We start from the raw sequence: 12,450 nt of genomic DNA, 5'->3' as shown, positions 1-12,450 counted from the left end.
ATGGGTTAGCCCAGTGATGGGTATTAAGGAGGGCACGTACTGCATGGAGCACTGGGTGTTATATGAAAACACTGGATCGTGGATCACCACATCAAAAACTAATGATGTATTGTATGGTGACTAACAAAACATAATAAAATAGATAAAAAAAAAAACTCATTTAGTGAGAGGTGTGGTTTTGTTTTACATTTTAGCAAATTTGTCCAATTCTGGCTAGATGGAAGACAAGATGATACTTGTATCTGCTTCTTCATTCAGCCTTGTGGCAATATGTGGTTTTAGTTGAAGCATATGACAAAAATACATCCTCACCTTCATTGGAAAAGTGAGGACCTGATGGCCCCCCAAAAGGGTCTCCAGGACCCCAGGGATCCTCATCTCACACTTTGAAAGCCTCTGATTTAAAATATCTAGGAATGAACCAAACACATGTAATATCTCCAAGGACAGAAATTTTAACCTCGGGTAGATATGCAGACGATGGTCTGGATACACGGAAAATATGGAAACCAATGTGCTCTCTTGGATGGGATGAGCTAATAGAGCAATTATGTCAGTTCTTTCCCAAATTATAGTCAGTGCAACTCCATTTACAATTTAAAAGTTAAACTTAAGAACTTTCTTAAACTTCTTTCTGAAAAATAAAGTCAGCATAAAGCTATACTGGTCTTCTAAAAATAGAGTACACAGAGAGATAGCGATCTCCCTCCCTGCACTGAGACTCACTATAGGCTTGGAATCATTTAAAAAAGTGTGACAATGGAACAGATGTGTATGATATGCATGATACATGGATCACGCTGGTTGGATATCTCAGAAAATATCCCTGCCTGACTCTAAACCCAATATGTGATAAAGCGGGTAGCACAAGTCAAACGGAAAAAAATGGATTGTTTACAGGTTTGTGGTGGGAAAACTGGTGATTTTATGAAGCGGTGCAAATCTGAATTCCTGCCTAAAACAACACCCAAAGTGGATGGATTTCACACACAAGATGAAATATAAAGTTAATAGAAGGTGTAGGAGAATAACTGTGCGATCTTAGAGTGAAGAAGGACTTCTTAACCAAAGCTCAACAGCATATATTAAAGTGATGTGGAGAAAAGGGAACCCTTTTACATTGTTGGTGGGAAGGCAAACTGGTACAGCCACTTTGGAAAACAGTATGGAGATTTCTCAAAAGTTAAAAATGAAACTACTCTATATCCAGCAATTGTACTACTACATATTTATCTAAAGAACACAAAAATACTGATTCAAAGGGCTGCATGCACCCCGGTGTTTATAGCAGCATTATCTGCAATAGCCAAATTATGGAAACAGTTCAAGTGTTGGATAAAGAAGATGTGGTTTATATACACAATGGAATATTATTCAGCCATCGAAAAGAATGAAATCTTGCTATTTGCAACAACATGGATGGAGTTAGAGAGTATTATGCTAAGTGAAATAAGCCAGTTAGGCAAGACAAATAGCACACGATTTCACTCATATATGGAATTTAAGAAACAAACAAAGAAGCAGAGGGAAAAAAAGAGAGAGTGAGAGGCAAACCAAGAAAGAGACTCTTAACTATAGAGAAAAAACTGTTGGTTCCAGAGGGGAGAGGGGTCGGGGGGTGGGAGAAATAGGTGATTGGATTGAGGAGTGCACTTGTTGTGATGAACACCGGGTGTTGTATGGAAGTGTTGAATTAGTATATTGAACACCTGAAACTAATATTACATCATGTGTTAACTAGGGAGATTGAAATAACAACTTAAAAAATACACAAGATGTGTATATGTATGTTTTATGTATAAAGGAATATTTGAATTTCATAAGTGTATCTTCTGTAAGTGCTGATGCCATTCTCTGGAGATAAAAGTTAACTGATCAGGAAAGGAAACAGACACGAGAAGTTCCCCAAGGATTTTGTTCAACAAGGATATCAAGGATCCATGAACAGGCAGGTGGAATTTGGGAAAAGCACCTATGCTTTGCTGAAAATTGGCCAGGAAATACTATCTAGAAGAAATAAGAAGCCAGTTACATTCAGAAGGAGAAACCTCTTTTGAGAAGTGTCTGTTCATGTCTTCTGCCCATTTTTTGACTTGATTATTTGTTTTTTGGGTGTTGAGTTTGAGAAGGTCTTTTTTTATTATTATTATGTTATGTTAATCACCATATATTACATCATCAGTTTTTGATGTAGTGTTCCATGATGCATTGTTTGTGTATAACAGTGCTCCATTCAGAACGTGCCCTCTTTAATACCCATCACTAGGCTAATCCATCCTCCCACCCCCCTCCCCTCTAGAACCCTCAGTTTCCTTTTCAGAGGCCATCGTCTCTCATGGTTCACCTCCCCCTCCGATTTGCCCCCCTTCATTCTTCCCTTCCTGCTACCTTCTTCTTCTTCTTCTTTTTTAACATATAATGTATTATTTGTTTCAGAGGTACGGATCTGTGATTCAACAGTCTTGCACAATTCACAGCGCTCACCATAGCACATACACTACCCAATGTCTATCACGCAGCCACCCCATCCCTCCCACTCCCCACCACTGCAGCAACCCTCAGTTTCTTTCCTGAGATTAAGAATTCCTCAGGATTGATGCAGGCAAGATGGCGGAGGAGTAGGAGACCCAGATTTCATCTGGTCTCAGGAATTCAGCTGAATAGGGATCAAACCATTCTGAACACCTACGAACTCAACAGGAGATCAAAGAGGAGAGTAGCAACAACTCTCTGAACAGAGAAGCGACCACTTACTGGAAGGTAGGACGTGCGGAGAAGTGAATCCGAGGCGATATTCGGGAGGATAGACAGCGGGGAAGGGGCCTCCGTGGGCCGCTTCTGGCAAGTGCTAGAGCCACGGAGCACAAAATTGGACCTTTTAGAAGTCGGCTCCGCTGAGGGACGTCGCTGCAGTGGCTAAGCGGGGATGGAACCCTCGCGGGACAGTGTGGTCTCAGGACCCTTGGGGTCACAGAAAGACCGGGGGAGCCTGAGTGCGGCAGAGCTCCCAGGTACCGGAGCGGGGAAGCCGGCTGCAGAGACGGAGCCGAGGCGCGGGCTCTCAGCTCGGGGTTGCCATAAACTGTGATCCGCGGCCCAGTCGGGCCACTGCTCCTCCAGCAGGGACCCAACAGGCGGCAGATCCGGGGAGACTCCCCTTCCTTCCCGGGGAGGAGCGGCGCGGGAACGAACCGCAGGGATCTGCTGGGTTTGGAGACTCCACACGGGGTCGGGTGCCAGAGATACAAACGCTCGGTCACAGGCCGGGTGAGCACGGAGTGCGGCTGGAGACCGGGGACAAGGGAGTGACTGCTTTTCTCTGGGGGCGCACTGAGGAGCGGGGCCCCGAGTTCTCAGCTCCTCCGGGTGGAGATTGGGAGGCCACCATTTTTGCCCTGGTCCTCCAAGGCTGTATGGAGAGCTTACAGGGAACAAAAGCTCCTGAGATCAAACCCGAGCAGCTTGCTTAGCCCGGACTGACAAGGGCGGGGCAATTCAGCCTCGGGCAAAGACATTTGGAAACCACAGCAACAGGCCCCTCCCCCAGAAGATCAGCACGAACAGCCAGCAAGCCAAGACCAAGTTTACCGATCAAGGAGAACGGGAGAACTCCAGTGCAAGGGGAATACTGCACATAGAATTCAGGGCTTTTTTTTACCATGATTCATTAGTTCATCAAAGTTAATTTTTGTTAACTGTTTTTTTTTTCTTCTTTTTCTTTTTCCCTTTTTCAACCAACATCTTATCAATCTCTTTTTTAAAAAAAAAAACAAAACATTTTTTTATTTTTCATTTTTAGAGTCATATTTTATCCCTTCATAGTAGTTACCCTTATTTTTGGCATATATATATAAGTTGTTCTCTCTTTAAAATTTTGAGATACAGTTTCTTCTAACAGATCAAAATATACCCTAAATCACTAGTGTATGGCTCTGTTCTAGTCTCCTGCCTGATCACATTCTCTCCCTTTTTTCTTTTTTAAATCTTCTTTCTTTTTTCAAACAACTTCTTATCTTATCAAGTCCTTTTATAAAATCTTTTATAATTTTTATCTTTACAGTCATCTTCTATCCCTTCATTGTATCAACCCTTATTTTGTACATATATGTCTTTCTTCCTTTAAAATTTCAGGAGGCACTTTTTTCTAACAGACCAAAATACGCCCAAAATCTAGTGTGTGGCACTGATCTATGCACTAGCCTGATCATATTTGATCACATTCTGCTTTTTTTTGTATTGTTCTATTTTTGTTTTTATCTTTTTTATCTTTTTTTTCTCTTTCTTTTTTCTTTCTTTCCCTTTCTTTTCCCCTGGTTTCAGGTCTTTTCTGATTTGTATACAGTATATTTGCTGGGGACGTTGTTAACCTGTTAGCATTTTGTTCTCTCATTCATCTAGTCTCCTCTGGACAAAATGACAAGACGAAAAAATCACCTCAGCAAAAAGAACAAGAGGTAGTACCGTCAGCCAGGGACCTACTCAATACGGACATTAGTATGATGTCGGACCTAGAGTTCAGAATCATGACTTTAAAGATACTAGCTGGGCTTGAAAAAAGCGTGGAAGTTATTAGAGAAACCCTTTCTGGAGAAATAAAAGAACTAAAATCTAACCAAGTCGAAATCAAAAAGGCTATTGATGAGGTGCAATAAAAAATGGGGGCCCTAACTGCTAGGATAAATGAGGCAGAAGAGAGAATCAGTGATATAGAAGACCAAATGATGGAAAGTAAAGCGGCTGAGAAAAAGAGGGAGAAACAACTACAGGATCATGAGGGCAGAATTCGAGAGATAAGTGATTCGATAAGATGAAACAACATTAGAATAATTGGGATCCCAGAAGAAGAAGAAAGAGAGAGAGGGGCAGAAGGTATATTGGAGCAAATAATAGCAGAGAACTTCCCTAATGTGAGGAAGGAAACAGGCATCAAAATCCAGGAGGCACAGAGAACCCCTCTCAAAATCAATAAAAATAGGTCAACACCCCGACATCTAAGAGTAAAACTTACGAGTCTCAGAGACAAAGAGAAAATCCTGAAAGCAGCTCGGGAGAAGAGATATGTAACCTACAATGGTACAAATATTAGATTGGCAATAGACCTATCCACAGAGACCTGGCAGGCCAGAAAGGACTGGCAAGATATCTTCAGAGAACTAAACGAGAAAAATATGCAGCCAAGAATACTATATCCAGCTAGGCTGTCATTGAAAATAGAAGGAAAGAGAAAAAGCTTCCAGAACAAACAAAAACTAAAGGAATTTGCAAACATGAAACCAGCCCTCCAAGAAATATTGAAAGGGGTCCTCTAAGCAAAGAGAGAGCCTATAAGCAGCAAAGATCAGAAAGAAACACAGACAACATACAGTAACAGTCACCTTACAGGCAATCCAATGGCACTAAATTCATACCTTTCAATAGTTACCCTGAATGTAAATGGGCTCAATGCCCCAATCAAAAGACACAGGCTATCAGATTGGATTAAAAAACAAGACCCATCCATATGCTGTCTGCAAGAGACTCATTTTAGACCCAAAGACACCCCCAGATTGAAAGTGAGGGGGTGGAAAACCATTTACCATGCTAATGGACACCAAAAGAAAGCTGGGGTGGCAATCCTTATAACAGACAAACTAGATTTTAAAACAAAGACCGTAATAAGAGATGAGGAAGGACACTATATCCTACTTAAAGGGTCTATCCAACAGGAAGATCTAACAATTGTAAATATCTATGCCCCGAACATGGGAGCAGCCAATTATATAAGGCAATTAATAACAAAAGCAAAGAAACACATTGACAACAATACAATACTAGTGGGGGACTTTAACACCCCCCTGACTGAAATGGACAGATCATCTAAGCAAAAGATCAACAAGGAAAGAAAGACTTCAAATGACACACTGGACCAAATGGACTTCACAGACCTATTCAGAACATTCCATCCCAAAGCAACGGAATACACATTCTTCTCTAGTGCCCATGGAACATTCTCCAGAATTGATCACATCCTAGGTCACAAATCAGGTCTCAACCGGTACCAAAAGATTGGGATCATTCCCTGCATATTTTCAGACCACAATGCTTTGAAACTAGAACTCAATCACAAGAGGAAAGTCGGAAAGAACTCAAATACATGGAGGCTAAAGAGCATCCTACTAAAGAATGAATGGGTCAACCAGGAAATTAAAGAAGAATTAAAAAAATTCATGGAAACCAATGAAAATGAAAACACAACTGTCCAAAATCTTTGGGATACAGCAAAGGCAGTCCTGAGAGGAAAGTATATAGCAATACAAGCCTTTCTCAAGAAACAAGAAAGGTCTCAAATACACAATCTAACCCTACACCTAAAGGAGCTGGAGAAAAAACAGCAAATAAAGCCTAAACTCAGCAGGAGAAGAGAAATCATAAAGATCAGAGCAGAAATCAATGAAATAGAAACCAAAAGAACAGTAGAACAGATCAACGAAACTAGGAGCTGGTTCTTTGAAAGAATTAACAAGATTGATAAACCCCTGGCCAGACTGATCAAAAAGAAAAGAGAAATGACCCAAATCAACAAAATCATGAATGAAAGAGGAGAGATCACAACCAACACCAAAGAAATACAAACAATTATAAGAACATATTACGAGCAACTCTATGCCAGCAAATTAGATAACCTGGAAGAAATGGGTGCATTCCTAGAGATGTATCAACTACCAAAACTGAACCAGGAAGAAATAGAAAACCTGAACAGACCTATAACCACTAAGCAAATTGAAGCAGTCATCCAAAATCTCCCAAGAAACAAAAGCCCAGGGCCAGATGGCTTCCCAGGGGAATTCTATCAGACATTTCAAGAAGAATTAATACCTATTCTCCTGAAACTGTTCCAAAAAATAGAAATGGAAGGGAAACTTCCAAACTCATTTTATGAGGCCAGCATTACCTTGATCCCAAAACCAGACAAAGATCCCATCAAAAAGGAGAATTACAGACCAATATCCTTGATGAACATGGATGCAAAAATTCTCACCAAAATACTAGCCAATAGGATCCAACAGTACATTAAAAGGATTATTCACCACGACCAAGTGGGATTTATCCCTGGGCTGCAAGGATGGTTCAACATCCACAAATCAATCAACGTGATAGAATACATTAACAAAGGAAAGAACAAGAATCATATGATCCTCTCAATAGATGCAGAAAAAGCATTTGACAAAGTACAGCATCCTTTCTTGATCAAAACTCTTCAGAGTATAGGGATAGAGGGTACATACCTCAATATCATAAAAGCCATCTATGTAAAACCTACAGCGAATATCATTCTCAATGGGGAAAAGCTGAGAGCTTTTCCCCTAAGGTCAGGAATGCGGCAGGGAAGTCCTCTCTCACCACTGCTATTCAACATAGTATTGGAAGTCCTAGCCACAGCAATCAGACAACAAAAAGAAATCAAAGGCATCCAAATCGGCAAAGAGGAAGTCAAACTCTCACTCTTTGTAGATGATATGATACTGTATGTGGAAAACCTAAAAGACTCCACCCCAAAACTGCTAGAACTCATACAGGAATTCAGTGAAGTAGCAGGCTATAAAATCAATGCACAGAAATCAGTGGCATTCCTATACACCAACAACAAGACAGAAGAGAGAAATCAAGGAGTGGATCCCATTTACAATTGCACCCATAACCATAAGATACTTAGGAATAAATTTAACCAAAGAGGCAAAGGATCTGTACCCAAATAAATTTTGAACGGTGAAAAAAAAATGTATCCATATTGGTTCACCAACCGGAACAAACGCACTACAAGAATACCAGATTGTACAATCATTAGCAGCAACCCTGGCCTCGACTCACCTGATGCCAGTAGCATCCCCTCCCTCCCCATGAGCTCCGACAACAAAAAGGTCCTCCAGGGATGTACAAACTTTTTGGGTTGAGGGGCAGAATCAGCCCCAAACAAGAATGCAGACTTAGAAGCTGCAAAGGGCACTAGGATGGATGAGAACCCAAGACCCAGAATGGGCAACCTGAGAAGACCCCCAGCAGCTGCCCAAGGCTAAGAGCCTGTCTTACGACCTTCTCCCAGGCCCTGTCCCCGTCCCCAGCCTGGGCCTTGCTCCCCTCAACTGTCCGAGTACTGCCACCTACCCCGTCCCTTTTGGTCCCCCTCAGCCTGGGCAGCCTCTTTCAGGAAGCACCCGGCAGGGGAGGGCAGAAGAAGCTCTCCTTCCTGAGGCTGTCAACAGCATACAGGGGCAGGTGTGGGGCCAGACCTCAGGGCTCCTGGAACTGATGCTGTGTGCTTTATCCCTGCTGGTGAGAACCAAGACTTCACTTGCTCTGTGCACCGGACATGTGCTCCTGAGCAAACAGAAGGCTGCTCCCCAGGGCCTCCCGGGACACCAACCTGCAAGGCTGCCCTCAGGGTCTGGAGATGCCAGCAGGATCATCAGAGGGCCTCCAGGGACCTGAAGCCTCTACTCCTTCCTCCAACACTCCAACACAACCAAGGCTCCCTGATTCTTTCTCTGCCCAGAGAGCCACAGACCCTGCTGAGGACTAGGGGCTCCCAGTCTTGGGGGAGACAGGGCAAGATTAGATGCCCTCAAGTCCTTGGGGTCATGGCAAGGTCAGAGGGAAGGCAGGAGCTGAGCACCCCAGAATGGGAATCCAGGGCTCTGCCCTGGGATCAAGGCAGCTGGAAGGCTTCCCAGAATAAGGGTAATTTAGAGCTGGGTCTTGGAGACTGGTTTCTCTTGGTCATCAGAAGTGTTCTTTTTTTTTTTTTTTAAAGATTTTATTTATTCATTTGAGAGAGAGGAGAATGAGAGACAGAGAGCATGAGAGGGAAGAGGGTCAGAGGGAGAAGCAGACTCCCTGCTGAGCAGGGAGCCCGATGTGGGACTCGATCCCGGGACTCCAGGATCATGACCTGAGCTGAAGGCAGTCGCTTAACCAACTGAGCCACCCAGGCGCCCCGGTCATCAGAAGTGTTCAGAGTCTTCTGACCAAACTGGATAGCCCCACTTCTTCCCTTGGTTGACTTACCCTATCTCTGTTGTCATGGTGATCCAGCCAGAGAATCCACGTTAGTATTTGCATACCTGGGCTCTAATAACACATTTGGTCTTTGCCCAGTTCCTGAGACACAGCCCTTAGGCCCCCATCTCAGGAGTGAGAATAGTGGCTTCTGTATGTTAATGAGATGAGTGGTGGCTTCGGACTCCTATATAGTTTTAGGAAGGGGGCTGCTCACCAGAACTTCCAAGGGGTGATTAGAGAATTGCAACCTCCAGGGAGGGGAGAGGAGCCACAGATTGATGCTCAATAAGGATGAAAGATTTAATCAATCATGTCTGTGTAATCAAACCCCCATAAAAACTCCTTAAACAGTGGGATTCAGAGAACTTCCCAGCTGGTGAACACATGGTGGTGCTAGGACCGTGGCATGTCCAGAGAGGGCATGGGAGTTCCTTGCTCCTTCCTCCATACCTTGTAGGATTCATCTCTTTTATTTGGCTGTTCCTGAGTTGTTCTTTCATAATAAACTGGGAAGAGTAAGTGTTGCATTTTCCTGATTTTTGTGAGTTATTCTAGGAAAGTACCCAAACTGAAAGGGGGAATGTGGAAACCCTCACCTTTGTAGCCATGTCAGAAAGAAGTGCAGGTACACTGGGCACCCAATACTTGTGACTGGCATCTCCAGGTAGTAAGTATCAGAACTGAACAGAATTATAGGACACCAAGATAGTGTCTGGGTAGTTGGAGAATTGGTCATTGGTGTGGAAAGAACTCACATATTTGGTGTTTTGAGCATTAGAAGTAGAAATTTCACTTCCCGTCTCCCTCAGTCCAATCAGCAACACTGTCCATTCTATGTCTGAAATCAACCTCAGTTTGCCACTTCACCCCATCCAGGGTGCCCTCATGCACCTCTCCCCATCTCTTCCTCAGTCTGCTCATCCCACCTGCCCTCAGCAGCTGCTTCCATCACACCAGCCAGAGGGGGTCTCTACAAACAGGAATCTGACCATGCTGCTTGTGCTTAAAATGTACCTCTTGGTACAACCAGTTTGGGAAACTGTTTGGTAGTATCTATTCAAATATCTATTCCCAATGGGTCAGTATTTACACACCTAACTATAGACCCAGCAGAACACATAAGTATCAATCCACCAAAGGACATGTACTAGATGTCATAAGAACACCCTCATAGGAAGCCCCAAATGGAAACATCCATGAATACTTTCACATAATGGAATACAGCTCTTTCCTCTATGTATTTAAAAAACATTTAGGAGTTCCCACTGCCCTTAGAACAAACTCTTCAAGTGGATGCCATGGTCTTGCATGCTCTTGCCCTACTCACCTGTCTGCCTTTATTTTTTTTTAATTTTATTTATTTATTTGTCAGAGAGAGAGAGAGAACAAGCAAGGGAAGTGGCAGGCAGAGAGAAGCAGGCTCCCCAGTGAGCAGAGACCCCGATGTGGGACTCGATCCCAGGACCCTGGGATCATGGCCTGAGCCAAAGGCAGACACTTAACCAACTGAGCCACCCAGGTGTCCCTTTTTTTCTTTTTCTTCTTTTTTTTTTACCCATCTGCCTTTAATTCCAGAACTGCAGTAGTGACTTCCAACTCTCCCTGTGCACTGAACATACCATTGTCCCAAATGCACTATGCCTTTGTCACCCTGAGGCTTTGTACTTGCTGTCCCCTCTGTCTGGACACCGCTCTTCCAACTGCCTGCCTCACCTGAATCAGACTTCACACTTCAGGTCTCCCTGTAGACATCACCAATTTCAAAGTCTCAAAATACCAGGCTGGGTGTGAGACCCACACCTAGCTTCTGCAGATCCCTAGGCTGTCCCCAACACACCACTGACCACTCTGTGCTGTCATCTTTGGTTATATGACAGCTTCTCTCAGTGGACCATGAAAAGGAAAGAGCAGGGCCCTAGACCTTGGTCATTGCTGGATTCGAGCACCTTGAATATTTCCATATAAAATAAGTCTTGAATAACATTTCTTCACTAAATGAATGAATAATTGAGGGCATAGTGCTGCGAGAACATATAGCACTCCTTTTTGTTCATGATCATGGGCAATGACTGCTATGTGGCCATCTGCCACTCTTTGAGGTACAACGTGCTCATGAGCACCCACACCTGTGCCCATCCAATGTCCTGGTCCTGGGCTGGTGGCTCAGTCATGGGGATGATGGTGGTACTGAATAGTTTTTCACCTCATCTTCTGTGAGTCTAATGTGATACACCATTTTTATGCTATGCACTTTCCCTCTTAAAGTTGTCCTGTGGGGAGGAGACATCCTCTGTCACCTTGGGTGTGGTCCCTGGTGTGTGTCACAGCTCTGATGGGCTGTTTATTCCTCATCATCCTCTCCTATGTCTTCATTGTGGTCACCATACTGAAGATCCCCTCTGCTGAGGGCAGGCACAAGACCTTCTCCACATGTGTGTCCCACCTCACTGTGGTCATTGTACACTATGGTTTTGCCTCCATGATCTACCTCAAGCCCAAGGGCCGCCATTCTATGGATAGTAACACTCTGATGACCACCACCTATATAGTCTTCACCCCCTTTCTCAGCCCGATCATTTTCAGCCTCAGGAATAAGGAGCTCAAGAATGCCATAAAGAAAAGCTTCCAGAGAAAATTCAGTCCCCTAAGCTCCTATTGGCCAGTATGGTGGTAAAGACTCTCATTAGATGGTCAGTAAACAAAGACACATAAGAGGCCAAATATTAGTTTGATTATATTACAGAGAGGCATATGTTAATTTGGATTCTTTGGCTTGGACCACCAGGACAACAGGGGTAGGGAAGAACTTGACCACAGGGAGAGGTGGGGCCCCCAGGCACCACTTATCTCATTAACATACAGAAGGCACTATTCTCACTCCTGAGACAGGGGCTTAGAGGCTGTGTCTCAGGAACTGGACAAAGACCAAATGTTTTATTAGAGCCCAAGGATGACATCCTCAGGTGGATTCTCTGGCTGGATCATCATGACAACAGAGACAGGGTAAATCGATCAAGAGGAGAAGTGGGGTTATCCAGTTTGGTCAGAAGACTCTGAACACTTCTGATGACCAAGAGAAACCCATCTCCAAGACCCAGCTCTAAATTACCCTTATTCTGGGAAGTCTTCCAGCTGCCTTGATCCCAGGGCAGAGCCCTGGATTCCCACTCTCTACTGCTCAGCTGTTCAACTCCTGTCTTCCCTCTGACCTTGCCCTGATCCCAAGGACTTGAGGGCATCTACTCTTGCCCTGTCTCCCCCAGGACTGGGAGCTCCTAGTCCTCAGCAGGGACTGGGGTTCTCTGGGCAGAGAGAGAAGCAGGAAGCCTTGGTTGTGTTGGGTTATTGGAGGAAGGAGTAGAGGCTTCAGGTCCCTAAAGGCCCTGTGATGATCCTCCTGGCATCTCCAGACCC

The 12,450-nt window shown here is 43.9% G+C and overlaps 1 pseudogene; it reads left to right on the top strand.

The window, feature by feature from the left end:
* The first annotated feature begins 7,757 nt into the window (after positions 1 to 7,757).
* Positions 7,758 to 11,710, top strand: LOC114202218 (olfactory receptor 10H3-like; annotated as a pseudogene).
* The last annotated feature ends 740 nt before the right edge of the window (positions 11,711 to 12,450 follow it).

This window comes from Eumetopias jubatus, unplaced genomic scaffold (genome assembly GCF_037043125.1).
Source record: "Eumetopias jubatus isolate StellerSeaLion01/CBP00866 unplaced genomic scaffold, mEumJub1_p1.0 scaffold_1, whole genome shotgun sequence".
Taxonomy (NCBI): domain Eukaryota; kingdom Metazoa; phylum Chordata; class Mammalia; order Carnivora; family Otariidae; genus Eumetopias; species Eumetopias jubatus.
This window is presented reverse-complemented; position numbering and strand designations above follow the sequence as displayed.